Source organism: Tenrec ecaudatus, chromosome 1 (genome assembly GCF_050624435.1).
Source record: "Tenrec ecaudatus isolate mTenEca1 chromosome 1, mTenEca1.hap1, whole genome shotgun sequence".
NCBI classification, from domain to species: Eukaryota; Metazoa; Chordata; class Mammalia; order Afrosoricida; family Tenrecidae; genus Tenrec; species Tenrec ecaudatus.
Window position 1 is genome coordinate 143,647,280 of NC_134530.1, and position 17,066 is coordinate 143,664,345.

Genomic DNA, 17,066 nt, shown 5'->3' on the forward strand with positions numbered 1-17,066 from the left:
ATTTCAAGTCACTGGTCTGTAGTAAGCTGTGATAGTATGAATAGATGCTCACGAGCAGGAACTCCATGGGCACCTAAGGCGCACTGGCCCGAGATATTCCAACTATCTAGGCATGGCAAGGCCCAGGGTGGAGGTGAGTTCTCACACCTGTCTCCCGAATGAGCTGACCCTCCACACAAAAGGACGTAACAAGATGGGGCACATAACACACCTTCCTCAATGTGAGTATTAGGAAATGGACTGGACTGATTGGATCTTCTGAGTCCCTCTGCAGTCACTGAATCATCACAAATAGATAATTTCCCAAATTCTAGGCGATTCAGGAATCAAACACAAACTGGGGGGGGGGGCGGGGAGTTGATGGTTTTGATAAGGTAACTATGTATTAAGGAGGAATCATACTGAGCATCAGCACCTACTTTGTACAGGAGGAACAAAATGCCCAAAGATATGGCTTGAAGGCCACAGCTAACCTCCTCTGCCTCCAATAGGGAGAAGGAGAATTCAACTCCATGCCATTCCAAGACTGATTGCCACACAGTCAGAAATCCTTCTACACTCTATCTTTCTTTACCTTAATCTGAGCACTGACTGTCCTTCTGTGGGACTCTACTTCTCTGTTAGGTTTGATCATACAACACTCATATACAATATGCATAATTAAAGGGTTTATTAGGGAAGCTAACAGATTACAAAACGGTAAACATACCTCTTTTTTTGGTAAACATACCTTTTTAAAATCTTTGTATTATTGTGATACTACTATTCTTACCTTGTCTCAGCCATATTGGTAAGCATGCCTCTCTGGTCCTTGGCCTCTCAGCCATGTGACCCCTTGGCCTCTACCTCCATAGGCCAAGAAGCCTGCTCACCCCTCTGCTTCAGGTCTCAGCATAGCTCTTCTTCTCCGTCTCATAATCTCAGTGCTGCAGCCTCTGGTTCTTCCGGTGCCTCCACCACTTCAGGCATGGATGTCCCCTGTACTCCAATGAGGACTCTTCTTTCGTGATGGGATCAGAATTCCCTCTATTCTTGCTTCTGAGATGGCTCACTTATATACCCAGTGGAAAGACTAAAGTGAACAATCCCTTCTGTTAGTGTTGCACACACCCTATTTGCATGGTCCCACCTAACCATTTGACATAGAAGAGCCACATCAAGTGATTACACTTGACCACAACATCCATCAAGACCTACACAGGCATGAGTAAGATTGAAACAAGATGAGAACCCATATGAAGACCTACAAATCATCACTAAGATGCAGTTATAACCATATGAAGGGGAAGCTGGGTAAAATCTAATTGTCATTGAAGTACATATAGGTCAGAGAGTAAAATGTAATGCCCAAGTAGTTTTAAGCAAGAAGAGGCCACCTGCTCAGCTATCTCAGAAAATTCTCCCCACCTCTATTAAAATGCCAGTAACTTTGTCTTCCTAGATGAAGGTAGCATTCTCAGTGTGATGTACCAGAGTTTAGTGTTTGTTCCTAACTATAGCTTAGCATTAAAGGCTTGGTTAAAGACAGATTTCTTTTCCAGGTCTCAGTTTCATCTGACTGAGCTTATTGCTGATGTCTTAAAAAATAAACAACAGCAAACACCATTTCTTCAGTTGTGCAATGTCATTAATTACTGAATATGGCCTTTCTAGCCATAGTCCGCCATTTTGTGATACATGATTATAAATCCTAGCTATAATCACTTCTATATCTGTATCATATCTATATCACATCTGTGATTAGAGTACCATTTTGAAGTGAGTTATCTGTTACACTAATAAGACAGGCTAAGGTGGACTACATCTTGAGTCTGCATTTTATTAGAAGGTTTGACTCAAGTCACTACCTTAGTTACCTTGGGAGTATGGTCTGGAGACTTGCCTTCATCTTGATATTGGTGTTAAACTGCTCCCTTACTAGGGAAACCATAAGCTACCTGCTTAACTGAGAAAAGCAGAAGACCTGACTGAGGCCTGGCCCTCCGGAGATGCACAGCGACGATCAGTGCTTCCTCTATCTGACTTTTTAATATTAGAGGGCAAAGCCCCAGATGTGGGCCGCAACCCCCAAAACAAACAAAAACAAGCAGAAAACAAATCAATACAAACACTGAGGACCTGCTGAAGACTCGTGCTGACGCCCTAGGTGGTGAACACCAGTCAGACTCCAGAGACCACCTGAAAAGATTTGCCCAAGACGCAAGCAGGCCATCCTCAGAGGAACCCCAGGGTGGTCGCCTTGCACGCTTTCGGACATTTGCGTCTTTGTTTCTGAGCTGCACGGACAAACTTCAGAACAGTTGCTCTCTTGCTCTGGGTCGTGGGTCAGGCTTGCCTCCACCTGGTCTCTAGTTTTGGGGCCTTTTGAGTCGGCAGCCCAAGCCCTCCGCCATGTCAGCCTCTTCCACCACAGTCGTGAGTTCCGTAAGAATTGCTGAACCCGGGGCCTGGGGAGAATACTGAGAAAAGGAGCGATGACTGATCTCTGCGATAATAGAGTAAGATGGCAATTTGCAAAAGTCAGGCGTTTGGGATAGCTTTCCTCTTCATCTTATTGGGACCCGCTTTGTGCTAATCCTTCTAGAAGAAGGTATCTTTGCTGTGGGCTCAGAAATATTATAGTTACTTCATAGGAATGATTCTCTGTAGGTGCTTCCTTAAACTCGTGTGCTGTAGGAGCCTTGACCAGGTAGCAGTTACAGCAGTTTGAAACCAGCAGCCGCTCTGTGGGACAACGATGGGGCTTTCCATGGCCGTCAACCAGCGGTTCTCAACCTGTGGGTCTCGACCCCTTTGGGGGTCAAACAACCCTTTCAGAGGTGTCGCCCGATTCATAACAGTAGCAAAATGACAGTTATGAAGTAACAATGAAAATAATTTTATGGGGTCACCACAGCATGAGGAACTGTATTAAATAAAGGGTGGCCGCCTTAGGCAGGTTGTGAACCAGTGCAATAAACAGTTGCAGTTTGGGAAACTCACCAGGCAGTTCTACCCTGTGCTATAGGGGGACTATGAGTCAGATTTGGCTTGAGGGAAGTGATTTTGTTGGCTTGTTGTTCTAGGAACAAAAATCATTGGAAAGAAACCCATGTAGCAGCTGTATTTCCTGGGTAATTTCCTCTGATCTTTCAGTGTGGGACACACCCTTTGGATGGTTTCCCTATATTTTAATGACATAAGAGAGCAGCAAGGCATCTAAAAGACCTGCTGCTAAATTCCGCATTTTAATTGTAGGGCCAGAAGAAGTTAAAAACCCTCCCTGTTTCCACAATATGCTGTCATCGTGAATCACTCCAAATACACATTCTGAATTCACAAAATATCCACGGACTTCCTTTAGCAAGTTGCAGACTTGGATAGCAGCAGTAAGTTCAGCGTGGTGGGCTGAAGTGGTTTGGGGAAGTAGGTGACTTTAAGAGCTTTGTTTAGAGGTTGTGATAGTGTAGCCAGCCACCCTCATAATGACCCATCAAGGTTTGTCAAAAGAGATTCTTTTACGCCATTTCGGGGAGTCAAAAACTGCTCATAGGAAGAACAATTGGCTTCATAAGCTATAGGGATAAAAGTTGAAAGTAGCCACTGTCTGCATTCTAAGGAGCCCTAGTGATGTAGTGGGTCAGTCACTGGGCTGATGACTATAAAGTTAGCAGTTCAAACCCACCAACCACTTTGAGGGAGAAAGATGAGGCTGTGTGTTATTATAAAGATGTACGGCCCCAGAAACCAATAAGGGCAATTCTACCCTGTCCTATATGGTCACTAAGAGTTGGAATTGGTCAGTGTCCAGTGTCCATGTAAACATGTAGTCTAGTATTTGAAGCTGCTAGAACAAGGGTTTCCTGGGAGGTAAGCCAGACGGCCACTAATGTTGGTTAAAACAAATTAAGTAAAGCAGACAGCATAGAATACACATACTCATCTATCTTAAAAGTTCTGTAAATCCACATTTCCAAGTTTCTCCAAATTCTGTACTAGCAGCTCTGGCCCTGAGGCTGTGTCCACAGAGTGCAAGGCACAAGCTGTACTAGCAGACAGTCCTGGTTAGTCCTCTGCGTTGTTGTCTACTGCTTTACGATAAATTTCATGTACAAATAAAGAGACACCCAACAACAGTTCAGGACCACTTAAGCAGATGTGTTACTCAAAGTGTCTTTTGGTTATGGTCCCTTGATCTTTTGGGGATAAGATAGGCTGAATCGGGCTCAAAGATTAAAAGACATATATTTGTTTAAAGGTGAGTCATGAGAAAAAAAGTTAGCAAAATGACAGTGATGAAGTAGCAACGAAAATAATGTTATGGTTGGGGGGTCACCAGAACATGAGGAGCTGTCTGAAAGGGCGGTGGCATGAGGAAGGTTGAGAACCGCTGCCCGAGAGGGTTGCTGAGGCTGGAGTCTTTGCAGGTACAGGTAGCCTCATCTTTCTCCTGTGGTGTGGCTGGTGGATTTGAACCTCCAACCTGACAAAGCCACCAGAGCTCCGTGACAACAGACACAGAGCCCTTAACATCCTCTTAATTGTTCCTTTGTGTTAGGTAAAGGGAAGGCTGCTATAGCTTCCTATCTCTTGGGTTCAATAGTAATGCCTTGGGTGAGGGAGGGGGAGCGGGGAGGGAGGGGAGAAAAAGAGGACCTGATGCAAAGGGCTTAAGTGGAGAGCAAGTGCTTTGAAAATGATTGGGGCAGGGAATGTATGGATGTGCTTTATACAATTGATGTATGTATATGTGTGAATTGTGATAAGAGTTGTATGAGCCCCTAATAAAATGTAAAAAAAGAAATGCCTTTGGCTTGTTCTTCAAGGCATTTGTTTTCCCAATGGCCAAGTTTTGTTATAGCAGTGGCAGAGATTGGTTTTAAGTCCATTGGAAGATTAATTGATTGGTTGATGGATTTTTCTGAGTAAGCTCTTGGAACTGCTGTAACTGAAGGGCCATTATTATGCTAGTTTGGTTTGCAGTTTGGGCAAGCTCCCGGGTCCAGTGAGTCCGCTCGTGGTGGGAGCAGCCTTCCACACTACACGTTGTCTTTTCACCCAGGCAGACCTTTCAGACTAGATCTAAACACTGTAGTAAAGGCCGGAGTTCCTTTATCTCGAGGATGGAATCCAGAGTGAGCTGACAACATCTGGAATCATCAGGCTTGATAATAATATACACTTTTCTCCTATTTGTATGAGTGAAAAAAGATTTTGTCTAATCAAGTATTGGGGGAAAGGCATTATGTAATTTTTGGTCAGTATCTGAGAGTAGACTATCTTTTCATTGAGCATATTCTAACCACAATTTGGCTTCCCCAGGGCAAACTAACATACACATTAGGTGACCTGAACCCATAAACTTCTATCAGGTTTTTTAATTGGTTAGATGATTTTTAAGGATACTTATATAATTTGAGAAGATCTTTTAATTTTTATTTATTTTTATAGTTGCATCTTTATTACAAAGTCTCTGCTGCCAACATAGCGTTTTGCACCAACCCGGCAGTGGACACTTGCACGGGCTGCACAATCTTTTGCTTAGTGCCTTGGTGGGGGCCTTAGTAGCGGCCATTGCTGTCTTTTTAGAGGCTTGCTTTGCCTGTTTTGCTTCCTTGGCAGCCCTGATGGCCTGTGCTCGCTGGGCCTTTCTAACCTCAGGCTTCTGATTCCTCTTGGCCATGATATCAGCAAGAGATGCCCCTGTGATGGCCCTCTGGAATTTGACTGCACGGCGGGTTCTTTACTTTTGAATTTCTTCCGACTGCCCCTTCTTGCGCTTCCTCCTGTACAGGACAGTCCAGTTTCTCTGCCGAGGGTTCCTCTGGGAAAGGAATGCCGACTCGCATTTTGCATTGAAGAACTGGAAAACCTTTCCGTCGGTCCTGGCGTAGCGCCGCCCGTGCCCGGGGTAAATCTGGTACCCACTGAGGCTGCGCAGCTCGACCTTCATGGCTGCGGCAGCGGAGGGCCGGGGAAGACGGCGAAGAGCGAGAAGATCTTTTTAAAGTGCTATATAATTCTGTCCGAGTCCAGGGAATAAAACAAACAAACAAGCACGATTGTCTGGATTTTCTCTGGCACCCGCTCCATATTTTATGGATGTCTTCTAAAAGTGACTCCTTGTACCCTCAGGTACAGGCAAAACCACCAAAAGTTCCTCACAGAACTGGAGATAGGGACTCAAACGACTTAAAGCTATCCCTAAGGCCTTCTCCCTAATAATTGATCAGACAAAATTCATTCTTGCATATAAAGTAAGGATGAAATATATATGATTATCAAGTCTGATTGTTCCAGAAGCTTTACAGTCATTCTAGATTCGATTCTGGATTTGGACCTTTAGCAGATTCTTAAGGAATTTATGTATATGTGTTTATATATTTAATTTTAGTGTCTTAAATAGACTTTGAGGTACCAATTTTTTAAAAAACTGTCCCATTGCTATTTCTTTTTTTTTTATTTTAATTTTGATCATTGTACTGGGGGCTTGTAAAATTCTTATCTCCGTCCATACATACATCCATTATGTCAAGCACATTTGTACATTTGTTGCCATCATCATTCTCAAAAAATTTGCTTTCTACTTGAGCCCTTGATATCAACTCATTTTCTCTCCTCTCTCCCCCCCCATGAACCTTTGATAATTTATAAATTATTATTATTTTGTCCCCATTATCATTTCATTTTTTTAAAAAATCATTTTATTAGGGACAAATACAACTCATCACAATGCATACATATATCAATTGTGCAAAGCACATTTGTACATTCATTGCCCTCCTCATTCTCAGAACATCTGCTCTCTACTTAAGCCCCTGGCATCAGCTCCTCATATTTCCCCCTCCCTCCCTGCTCCCTCATGAACCCTTGATAATTTATAAACCATTACTTTGTCATATCTTGCACTGTCCGACGTTTCCCCTCACCCACTTCTCTGCTGTCCATCCCCCAGGGAGGAGGCAATATGCATATAACCTCCTGCGATTGTTTATTGTGCCAGCCTGGCCGATAAACACAAGTAGGATTAACTGAAGGGCAGAGGGATAAATGGCTCGGTGAGCCTCACCTTGCTTGTTCTGTGCCTCAGTTTAAAGTGGTACACTACCTGTGGGATGCCTAGCCTGTGGACTGTGTCGCTGTAAGTTGAGGTCCCTTTAAGCCCACACGATTGGAATGTTCATCTCTGGAGCTGGGGACTGACAGTTGATGACAGTTGGGGACCTGCCTTGCTGTTTGCTGCCTGGGTATATATAGCCCAGCTCTCTCTACAGAAGGGGACTGGCACCTGGCAGCTCTCAAAACTTGAAGGACTGCTAGTGTCTCACTGCTTTATAATTTAACTGTTAATTTATTGTATTATCTATCTGTATATTATTTAACGGTTTATTTCTTGAATTATATATCTATCTTTATAAATATATTTATATATAATTACTAGCAATCTGGTTTGTCTCTCTAGAGAACCCTGTCCAATACACCTCCCCATCCTCCCGGTATCGCCACTTTCACCACTGGTCCTGAAGGGATCATCCGCTGTGGACTCCCTGTGTTTGCAGTTAGGAACAGGAGGACAGTTGTAGATTCACCTTGCCGCCCTCCCATCGCAATTTCTTAACGCAGAAACTCTTGTTTCCTAATTTACTGTGCAGAAAAATTAACTTAGAAAAAGCGAACATTTTTTTAAATAGCGACTGATCTTCTGAACTGCATTTGGTTTTATCTTGCCCAGCAGACAAAAATAAACATGTGGAAGCACCACAATGCTTGTTTAAGTAATAAATGGGAACTCCTAAGGGAGGCTCCATGTCACTCTTAGGTTTGATATTTCCCACGCTCCCAATGGCATTGCTAAGTTCACTTCAGAAGCATCAAACAGGTTGTAGCTTTCAGTGTCCTAGAACTGGATAATTTCTCTAACGACAAAAGGCCATAGAATGTTTGTGGCAATGTTTGCACCTGGCTTGTGCCTACTGCTTCCAAGTGCCTCTAAGGTTCTGAGAGTCGTGAGCAATGACTGTTAGGGATTCAAAGACAAAGAAACTTTTGTTTTGTTTTATGGAAAGAAAAAGGCAAATCCTACACTAAAACTCAAGGAATTTCTCCTCAAAGAAAGCAGAGGCTCAGACCTGCAGCACTTCCTGTTTCAAAGATCCCCCCTTGCCTAGCTTGTATTGTCTTTTGGATGAGGCAGCCTTGGAGAAAATGAAGGAGCTTGCATGATGTAGAGAGCTGCTGGAGCAGGCTGGTGAAGAGAGGCTGGGAGGGCTTGTGGTGAGCGGGTCACGGATGGGGGAGCGATTTGAGGGAGAACAGGCCAGAGGATGTGCAGAGAAAGCCCAGGGTCTAAAATGATGACATGAAACCATGAACCAAAACCACACTCACCGCCATCGAGCCTATTCCAGCTCATAGGACACATAGAACTGTCCCTGTGGGTTTCCAAGACTAACCCTTTACAGCAAAACCACTTGCGTTTCAGTGTGCCGGACCTCTAGAATATCAAGAACAGAGGTAGAATCACGACTCCTTTCCCGACCTTCACTAAATGTTGTTCATTCAATTCCTAAGACTTTTCATCCCATTGAGAGATTCTTCTTTTTGTAGTTTTCTTGGCACAACCTTGGAAGGATCTGGATCTCTTTTAAGAAGGAAAGCCATTTGCTTACATTATTTTACACACTACTGCCAGATTAATATTCCTAAGATACAGCTCAACCCAGACACTCACTAATAGTTACTACTGAGCATTTGCTCCATGCCAGGTGCCAGACTCCACATACATGTTCTTATTTAACAGTCACAATATCTTTTGGTAGTAGCTTCTATTACCAGTAATCCCTTTCTGGGTCGGAGAAAGAAGCCTGCTGGAGTAGGGAGTTATGGGGTGGGCTGCAGTTCAAATCTACCAGCTGCTCTGAGGGGAAAAGATGAGGCTTTCCGCTCCCATGATTTGCAACCTCGGAAACCCTTGGGGTGGGGAGTGGGAGGGTGGGGGGGGGGAGTTCTACTCTGCCCTAGAAGGTTACTATGAGTCAGAATCAACTCAATGGCAGTGAATTTGGCTTGGAATATGCTTCAAGAAGAGCCCGGATGGTGTAATGTGCTACAGAGTTGGGCTGCTAACAACAAGGTCAGCAGTTCAAATTCACCGGCTGTTCCTTCTGCTCTCATAAACTTTTATAACCTCATTAACCCACAGAGGCAGTTCATAAGTCATGAGTCAGAATCGACTCGATGGCAGTGAGTTTGCTTTTTGGGTAATATGCTCTAGTATTTCAAATTTCTATGGCTGTATTAGAATGTTTTCTCTTAAGTCACCATTTCCAGGATGGTGGTAGGGGCCAGGGATGGAGGGGTGGGGGATTCCTTAAATCATTTTATACAGTAATTGTCATGATTTTTATTTTCATAATAATAAGACTCATTGATCTTTGTTCTACGGATTTTAAAAAGTTGTTTTATTAGGGGTTCATACGACTCTTATCATAATCCATACATATATCAATTGTGTAAAGCACATTTGTACATTCATTGCCCTCATCATTCTCAAAACATTTGCTCTGCACCTAAGCCCCTGGCATCTGCTCCTCATTTTACCCCTCTCTCCCCATACCCCCTCCCTCATGAACCTTTGATAATTTATAAATTATTGTTTTGTCATATCTTTCCCTGTCCGACGTCTCCCTCCACCCACTTTTCCATTGTCCGTCCCCCAGGGAGGAGGTCACATGTAGATCCCTATAATCGGTTCCCCCTTTCCAACCCATCCTCCATCCACCCTCCCAGTATTGTCACTCACACCACTGGTCCTGAAGGGATCATCCGTCCTGGATTCCCTATGTTTCCATTTCCTATCTGTACCAGTGTACATCCTCTGGTCTAGTCAGATTTGTAAGGTAAAATTGGGATTATGATAGTGGGGAGGAGGGTGCATTTAGGAACTAGAGGAAAGTTGTATGTTTCATCATTGCTACATTGCACCCTGACTGGCTCATCTCCTCCCCAAGACCCTTCTGTAAGGGGATGTCCAGTAGCTTACAAATGGGCTTTGAGTCTCCACTCCACACTCACCCCTCATTCACAACAATAATCTGATGATGCCTGATCCATGATCCCTTCGACACTTCGTGATCGCACAGGCTGGCGTGTTTCTTCCATGTGGGCTTTGTTGCTTCTGAGCTAGATGGCCACTTGTTTACCTTCAAGCCTTTAAGAATCCAGACGCTATGTCTTTTGATAGCTGGACACTATCAGCTTTCTTCACCGCTTTTGCTTATGCACCCGCTTTGTCTTCAGTGGTTGTCCAGACGCTATGTCTTTTGATAGCTGGACACTATCAGCTTTCTTCACTGCTTTTGCTTATGCACCCGTTTTGTCTTCAGTGGTTGTGTCAGGAAGGTGAGCATCATGGAATGCCAATTTAATAGAAGAAAGTATTCTTGCATTGAGGGAGTACTTGAGTGGAGGCCTAATGTCCTTCTGATACCTTAATACTAAACCTGTAAATATATGCACATAGATCTATTTACACATCCTCATATATAAATATATTTACATATGTACATGCCTTTAATTAGACCTCAATAAATGCCCTTTACCTCCTAGCTCTTTCCTCAATTTCCTTTGACTTTCCTCTTGTCCCATTATCATGCTCAGTCTTCATTTGGGTTTCCGTAATTCCTCTCGGTTACATTACCCTTGATCATTCCCTACCAGGCCTCCTACACCCTCCTCACCACCGATTTGGATAACTTGTTGTTTCCTTGTCCCTGGGTTTGTTAAAACCCCCCCTCTCCCTCCCCCTACCTCTTCCCTCCCATGTCACCTGGAAATTGTCGGTCCCGTTGTTTTCTCCTCCAGATTGTTCATCCAGCCTATCTTATTTAGACAGACCTGCGGAGATAAGAACATACACAAAAACAAGACAGAGAAAAATAAAGCAACAATATACAACAAAACAACAATAACAAATCATGGCCAAAAAAAACCCCAAAACAACCAAAGCAAAACACAATAAGAAAGAAAATCTGTACTTAATTCAAGGACTGTTTCTTGGTCTTTAGGAGTGTTTTCCAGTCCAGTCTGTTGGGGCACAACGCCCTGGCCCCAAAGTCCACATTCAGCATTCCCTGGGGACCTCGCCACTCCATTCCCTTGCTGTTCTGTTGCACCCCCTCAGTGTTTTGCCTCGGTGTAGAGGGATGAGATCAGGCAAAATTCCCTCTGGTGTTGTCCCCTGTAGGGCTATGAATCAGTGAGGGACATCGGGTCTCATCGTGTCACAGTGGGGCTGGTCATGCGGTTCTTTCTGTGGACTGACTATTCTAATCGGGAACATTGTCCTCAAAGCCTGATGGGCCAGGATGTGCTGCCTTCTCGCCTCTCCCACTTTATCTGTTCCTGTGTGCTCCGATCTGATATGTCTCTCTCCCGGAGCTGCAGATTCAGTGCCATCCTTTGAAATAAATTCTTATGGGGGGAGGGGCAGGTGTCCATGTAGTAGTTGGGAATCTATGGATGTTTTAAAACAATTTTCTTCTTAAGTGTGTATGATTATGTAGTCTTTGAAATATATTAGGCCTTTAAAAACTATTTGGATATGCAACAGAAGTAGGGTTCCATATCATAGAAGTTATTTTCCAAGGGTTCAATCGATTTTCAGTGTCTCCCAAGACTGTGTAAATTAAAACAAAAACTAATATGATGGATATATGACAAATAGTCTCCTTTTGTAACTCCTGACAGGCAGAATTAAAAAATAAATTAAAGTCCACTATGGGATAATCTCATGGAATAAAAAAACACTGAAAGTGTGAAGTTCCTTTGAATGCATAATTAGTTTGGGTACAATATGGTGTCAGCTTTTTGGAAAACAATAGTTCTCAAAAATGATACAGAAAGAGCCCTTTCTGCCTCATTTTAGTTTGTTATGGTGAACACAGTTGAATGCCTTGGTGTAGTGAATAAAACACAAAACACAAGTAAACTTTTTTTTCTGTTGGTTTTCTGAAAGAAAACAAATGCAACAATCAGATTTGGAAGACTTTAGCTCCAATGGGTCCACCAAATCCAGGGAGGGCGGGAGAGGATGGAGATAATTTGTCTGAGGTGCAGACAAAGTCCTTGAAAGAAGTGGTCCATCGGGAAAGACATGGGAAAGGCTGGCCCATCTATTTGTCCTTTCCATGAGTGTTTGTCAGAAAAGTCAAAACGCTGAAGAAGTTGGGAAAACTTTCCCAGCTTTATGGTGGAAGTCGTACCATATCTACTCATGTATAAGCCAAGTTTTTCAGCACAAAAAATGTGCTTATACACGGGTCAGTGGCATGAATGGATGTTAGCCCGACTAACAAAAGGAGGAAATCTCATGAAGCCTGAAATAGAGTTAATAGCAAAGTGGGTTCAAGATGCATGGGAAGACATTCCAGAAGACATGGTGCAACGTGCCTTCCAGAAATGTAGTATTAGTAATGCTATGGATGGCAGTGAAGACTGCGCTTTGTATGAAAATGACAGCAGTGATGGTGATGACGGCGATCTCAGTGAGGACAGTGTCTATGATGGCCTCACACCAACTGAAGCTCTGCATTGGGATACAGATGATGATGAGGATTCCAGTTTTGAAGGATTTTAACTCTTTACATTTTAGCTTGGTTGCTGATTGAGCTCAGGGAATAGTACTCTTAAGGTATTGTTGATACCTCATTGTTTTTGTTGAGCCTATTTTCCACTGACTGTACTGGTTTACTAATGTTAAATGACTTGTCCTTTTATTTATGTTTTTATTTAAAATAAATATTTAAATACATTACCCCACTGATGTCTCAATTTTTAGTAATTTTATTTGCATGTGTTTTGATTATTGAAATTCACCAATAGCTTCTGCATTTTCCACCCTAGGCTAATGCTCGAGTCAATCAGTTTTTCTGGTTTCCCAGGTAATAATTAGGTACCTCGACTAAAACTCGGGTCGGTTTATATTCGAGTATATACGGTAGTTCTAGAAAAGCAACTGGAGATGAGACCAGTGCTAAAGTTGGTGGCCAGCGGATGGCTATACGCCACCAGTTCAAGAATCTGTTTAAAATTCAGACTGGCGATGGTGGTAAAAGGTCTTGTTTATAGGAGGAAAGTTTGTGGGAAAATGGAATTAAAGGATAATAGAATTTTCCAACAGACTCTTTGGCACGATGGGTTAATTGAGTCTTGGGCTGCTAACTAACATATCTGTTGTTCAAACCCACCAGCCACTCACTGGAGAAAGATAAAGTGATCACTTCTCAGTTCTTTGGTTAAGGTCAAGTGTAAAGATTTACAACCTTGGTCATTATGAATTGAAGTCAACTCAGAGGCAGTGAGATATGAATAATAGATATATGGAAATACAGAGAGATAGATATATAGAGATCCCCATAGAACTAAAAAGTAGATTTAATACAGTCACAGAATATAAGGTTGAGTGACAAAAACCAATCATATTTCTAAATACTAGCAATGATCGATTTGAAAGTTAAATGTAGAATAAGATCATTTTAATGCCTCTTCATAAATAAATTACTCAGATATAAACCTATCAAAATGTGCCCATGACATCAATATGCTGTATTAAGATACGTATTATCCCAGCAATCCTGTGAGAGCCATTCTGTTATATGCTACCTATCCTTGTTTATATTAGGGTGTATCTCAGAGGTGCGTCGCCATTGGGTCTCACCCCCTTGAAGGTGTGTCCTTTGTTGCCTGATTGTCCGGTAAATGAAACCCAGGGATGGTAGCCTACAGGGAAAGAAACTGTAACAGGGGTTTGGGGGGAGGGGTATATAGAGAAAGATGATGTCAAGAAGTTCAGGAAGCAAAAGTATGTTTTGGGAAACATGTATGATTATGGAAAAAATTGCACAATTATGTTTGACATGGTTGAATTATGGAACAATATGACATATGTACTGGCTACCAAGTTACAACAAATTTTAAAAAAAGGCATACATCCAGAAATGTGTTTGGGGCTCACACTAAATCCCAGCACCAACTTGAGAACAATTAGTTCTTACATCATGGCTCTGCTACATACTCACCTTTATGAAATGATCATTGAAGATAAGGGTGTTACAGCAAAGTGTGGTGAAGAAACCAGATGGTGCCCGGCTATAAATCGGAATAGTGTCTGGGGTCTTAAAGGCTTGTCTTCAAACAAGAAGCCCTCTAAGTGAGGAATCAACTAAGTGTCACACCAGCTTGTGTAATACAGAGATGACAATTACAAAATTTAAATATGGTGAGTAGAGAAGGATCGGAGCAAAAATTGATGAGCACCCAATTTGTAGAGGGCGATGGGGTCAGTGGGAGCCAAAAGCCATCTGCAGAGTATCTAATCAGACTGAGCTCTGGCAGATCTGCTCTATCCATAAGCAAGAGTCTCCATCAGCCTTACTAACAGGCAGAGAGACCAGTGTAATCTTGATTATGCTGGATTGACCTATAGATGGGACCTGAATATGTTCTCGGTGAAAGTATCTCTTACTGGTTCCATGATAGAAATTGCTTGCCTGGCTTTTTGAATGTTGTTGGGGTCTGTCCCTTCTTATGCATTATTTGTATCTTTGTATAGTATTATGTTTTTAGCCTCACCACCTTGGCATGATTTTGTTTGCTACTATTTTCTCTTGGGTCTCCCAGGTGCGACGCACAGGAGGAGTGGATACTTCATGAGAATAACTGATCCAAGGGGTGATAGGGGATGCAGGAGCGGTGGATGATGGGGAGGCAAGGGCATCTCGGGAATAAATGGTGAAGACGGGAGGGGAGCACTAGAATGGGCTGAGCCTAACTCATCTTGGAAGTGATTTGACCATGAGAGGCGGAATGTTCTAAAAAATTGATGTGGGGGTGATTGTACAGTTCTCCTCGATATGACTGAATGATTGAACCATTGAATTATACAATATGTAAATTACTTGCCAACAAAACCCTTGAAAAAATGTGTACATGATCTGTGTGCTTAAAACCACAAACTGTGGTGGAAGAAAAAAGAAGAACTAAATAAATGAAGAGACGTGCCATGCGCGTGAATCAGCAGATTAACATGGCAATATCAACTCTGGCCAAATAATCTGTAGATTTCAAACAATTCCAAAGATAGCCCAGCAGGATTCTCCTTCTCCTCCTCCTCCCCCTTCTTATTTTTTGATAGGTGATCTAGACAAACTGATTTGGAGGAGTCATATTACCTTGGATTCGTGTGTATGCTGCTGCAGTGAGCTCGTGATACCCTATTTTAAGGCTGGGCTACAAAACTACCGCCCCGACACTGTGCGGAGGGCGAGGGGCTAGGCACACAGAGCAATGGAGGAGAACGGCGTTGTTCGCCCCGTCAAGTCACGTCCAGCTCACAGCGGCCCCACGTGGAACAGAACGAAACACCATCCGCACAGTCATTCAAATGATCCAGCCCATTGCAGCCACGGTGCCAATGTCTCTCGCCGAGGACCTTCCTCTTTTTCTCTGCCCCTCCACTTTCACAAGCGTGATGTCCTTCTCCACGACAACATGTCCAGAGTACGCGAGTCTCACCGTCTTGGCCTCTAAGGAGGCACTCTGGCTCTACTCCCCTCAAGACAGGTCTGTTTGTCCTTCAAGAGTCTGCACCAGCACCACAATTCAAATGCACTGGTTTTCCTTGGGTCACCTCTACTCAGTAAACAGAAAACGAACCTCACTGCCATCGATGCGTTCTGACTCATAGCAACCCCACAGTCAGGCAGAGTCTGTGACCCTAAGGGAGGACAAAGTCTGACCTTTCTCCCTCCAGCAATGAGACCCAACAAGGTACCCTACCACAAGGGCTCCTCCCTTATTCAGAGATCCAGATGTAGACTGACTTGGATGATTGGCTGTATTAGACAGGGTTCCCTAGAGAGCAAAAACCAGATTGCTGATCATTTTATGTATATGTATTTATAAAGATAGTTAGATTGTATAGCACAAGAAACAAACTGTTAAATTGTATACAGATAGATAAATAGATAGATAATACAAGAAATGACCAGTTAAATTATAAAGCAGTACGAATGGCTCAGTGCGACTCATTCCCGTGAGAGAGTTGTGAGACACTCGCAGCCTTTCAAGTCTTGAGGGCCGCCAGGTAGTCCTCTGTAGAGAGAGAGCTAGGCTATCTCAGCACAGGCAGCAAACAGCAAGGCAGGTCACCATCAGCCAGTCCCCAGCTCCAGGGATGTAAATTTCAATCCTGTGGCCTTAAAGGGACCTCAACTTACAGCGACACAGTCCACAGGCTAGGTGACCCACAAGTAGTGTACCCTTTAAATTGAGGCACAAGCAAGGCAGCCACACACTGGTCTGATGATTAAAGAGCGAGAGACAAGAAAGGTGAGACTCACTGCCCTTCAATTAATCCCACTTGTGTTCATCAGCCAGGCTGGCACAATAAACTATCTCATTGGCCAACTGATTTTTTTTTAAGTGCAAAAGCAATTCTGGACAGAAATGCAGTCGTTTAAAAACATGTTTCCAAAAATTAAAAAAAAATAAAAACATGTTTGCAGCAATTGCGTCACGCATATGCAAAAATATTGAACGTTGACCTAAATTCACACTTTGTAAAAAATTAAATATCGAAATGTAAAGTGTAATGTATTCAGAGCAACAGTTTATACAAAATCTCCATGAGGTAGGATAAGAGTACTTAAAATGACGACAGAAGTGTGATCCATAAAAAAAAAAAAATCACTCAAATGTCACCAAAATGTTAACTGTTTTCTCTTGCAAAGATAGTGTTAATGCTAAATGGTGGACGTGTTCTGTGTGTATTTTCACACTTAAAAAGAAAAATGGCCTGGAGACACAGTGTGGGAATGCCGCTCAATCTGATCCCCCCACACCAAGGGGAACAGAGCAATGAAGTCCCCAGGGAATACCAAAAATAGACTGTGGCCAGGGCTTGGCGCCCCATTAGACTCAACCGGAAAACTCTCCTAAAGGCCAACAAACAATCCTTGAGCTAACTACAAGCTTTTCTATCTTGTCGTTGTGTTGTTTTTTTTTTGTCATTGGCTTATAGTTGTTGT

At 42.9% G+C, this 17,066-nt stretch overlaps 1 pseudogene; it reads right to left on the bottom strand.

Moving 5' to 3' along the window:
* Positions 1-5,441: 5,441 nt before the first annotated feature.
* Positions 5,442-5,968, bottom strand: LOC142437004 (large ribosomal subunit protein eL24-like; annotated as a pseudogene).
* Between the last annotated feature and the right edge of the window lie 11,098 nt (positions 5,969-17,066).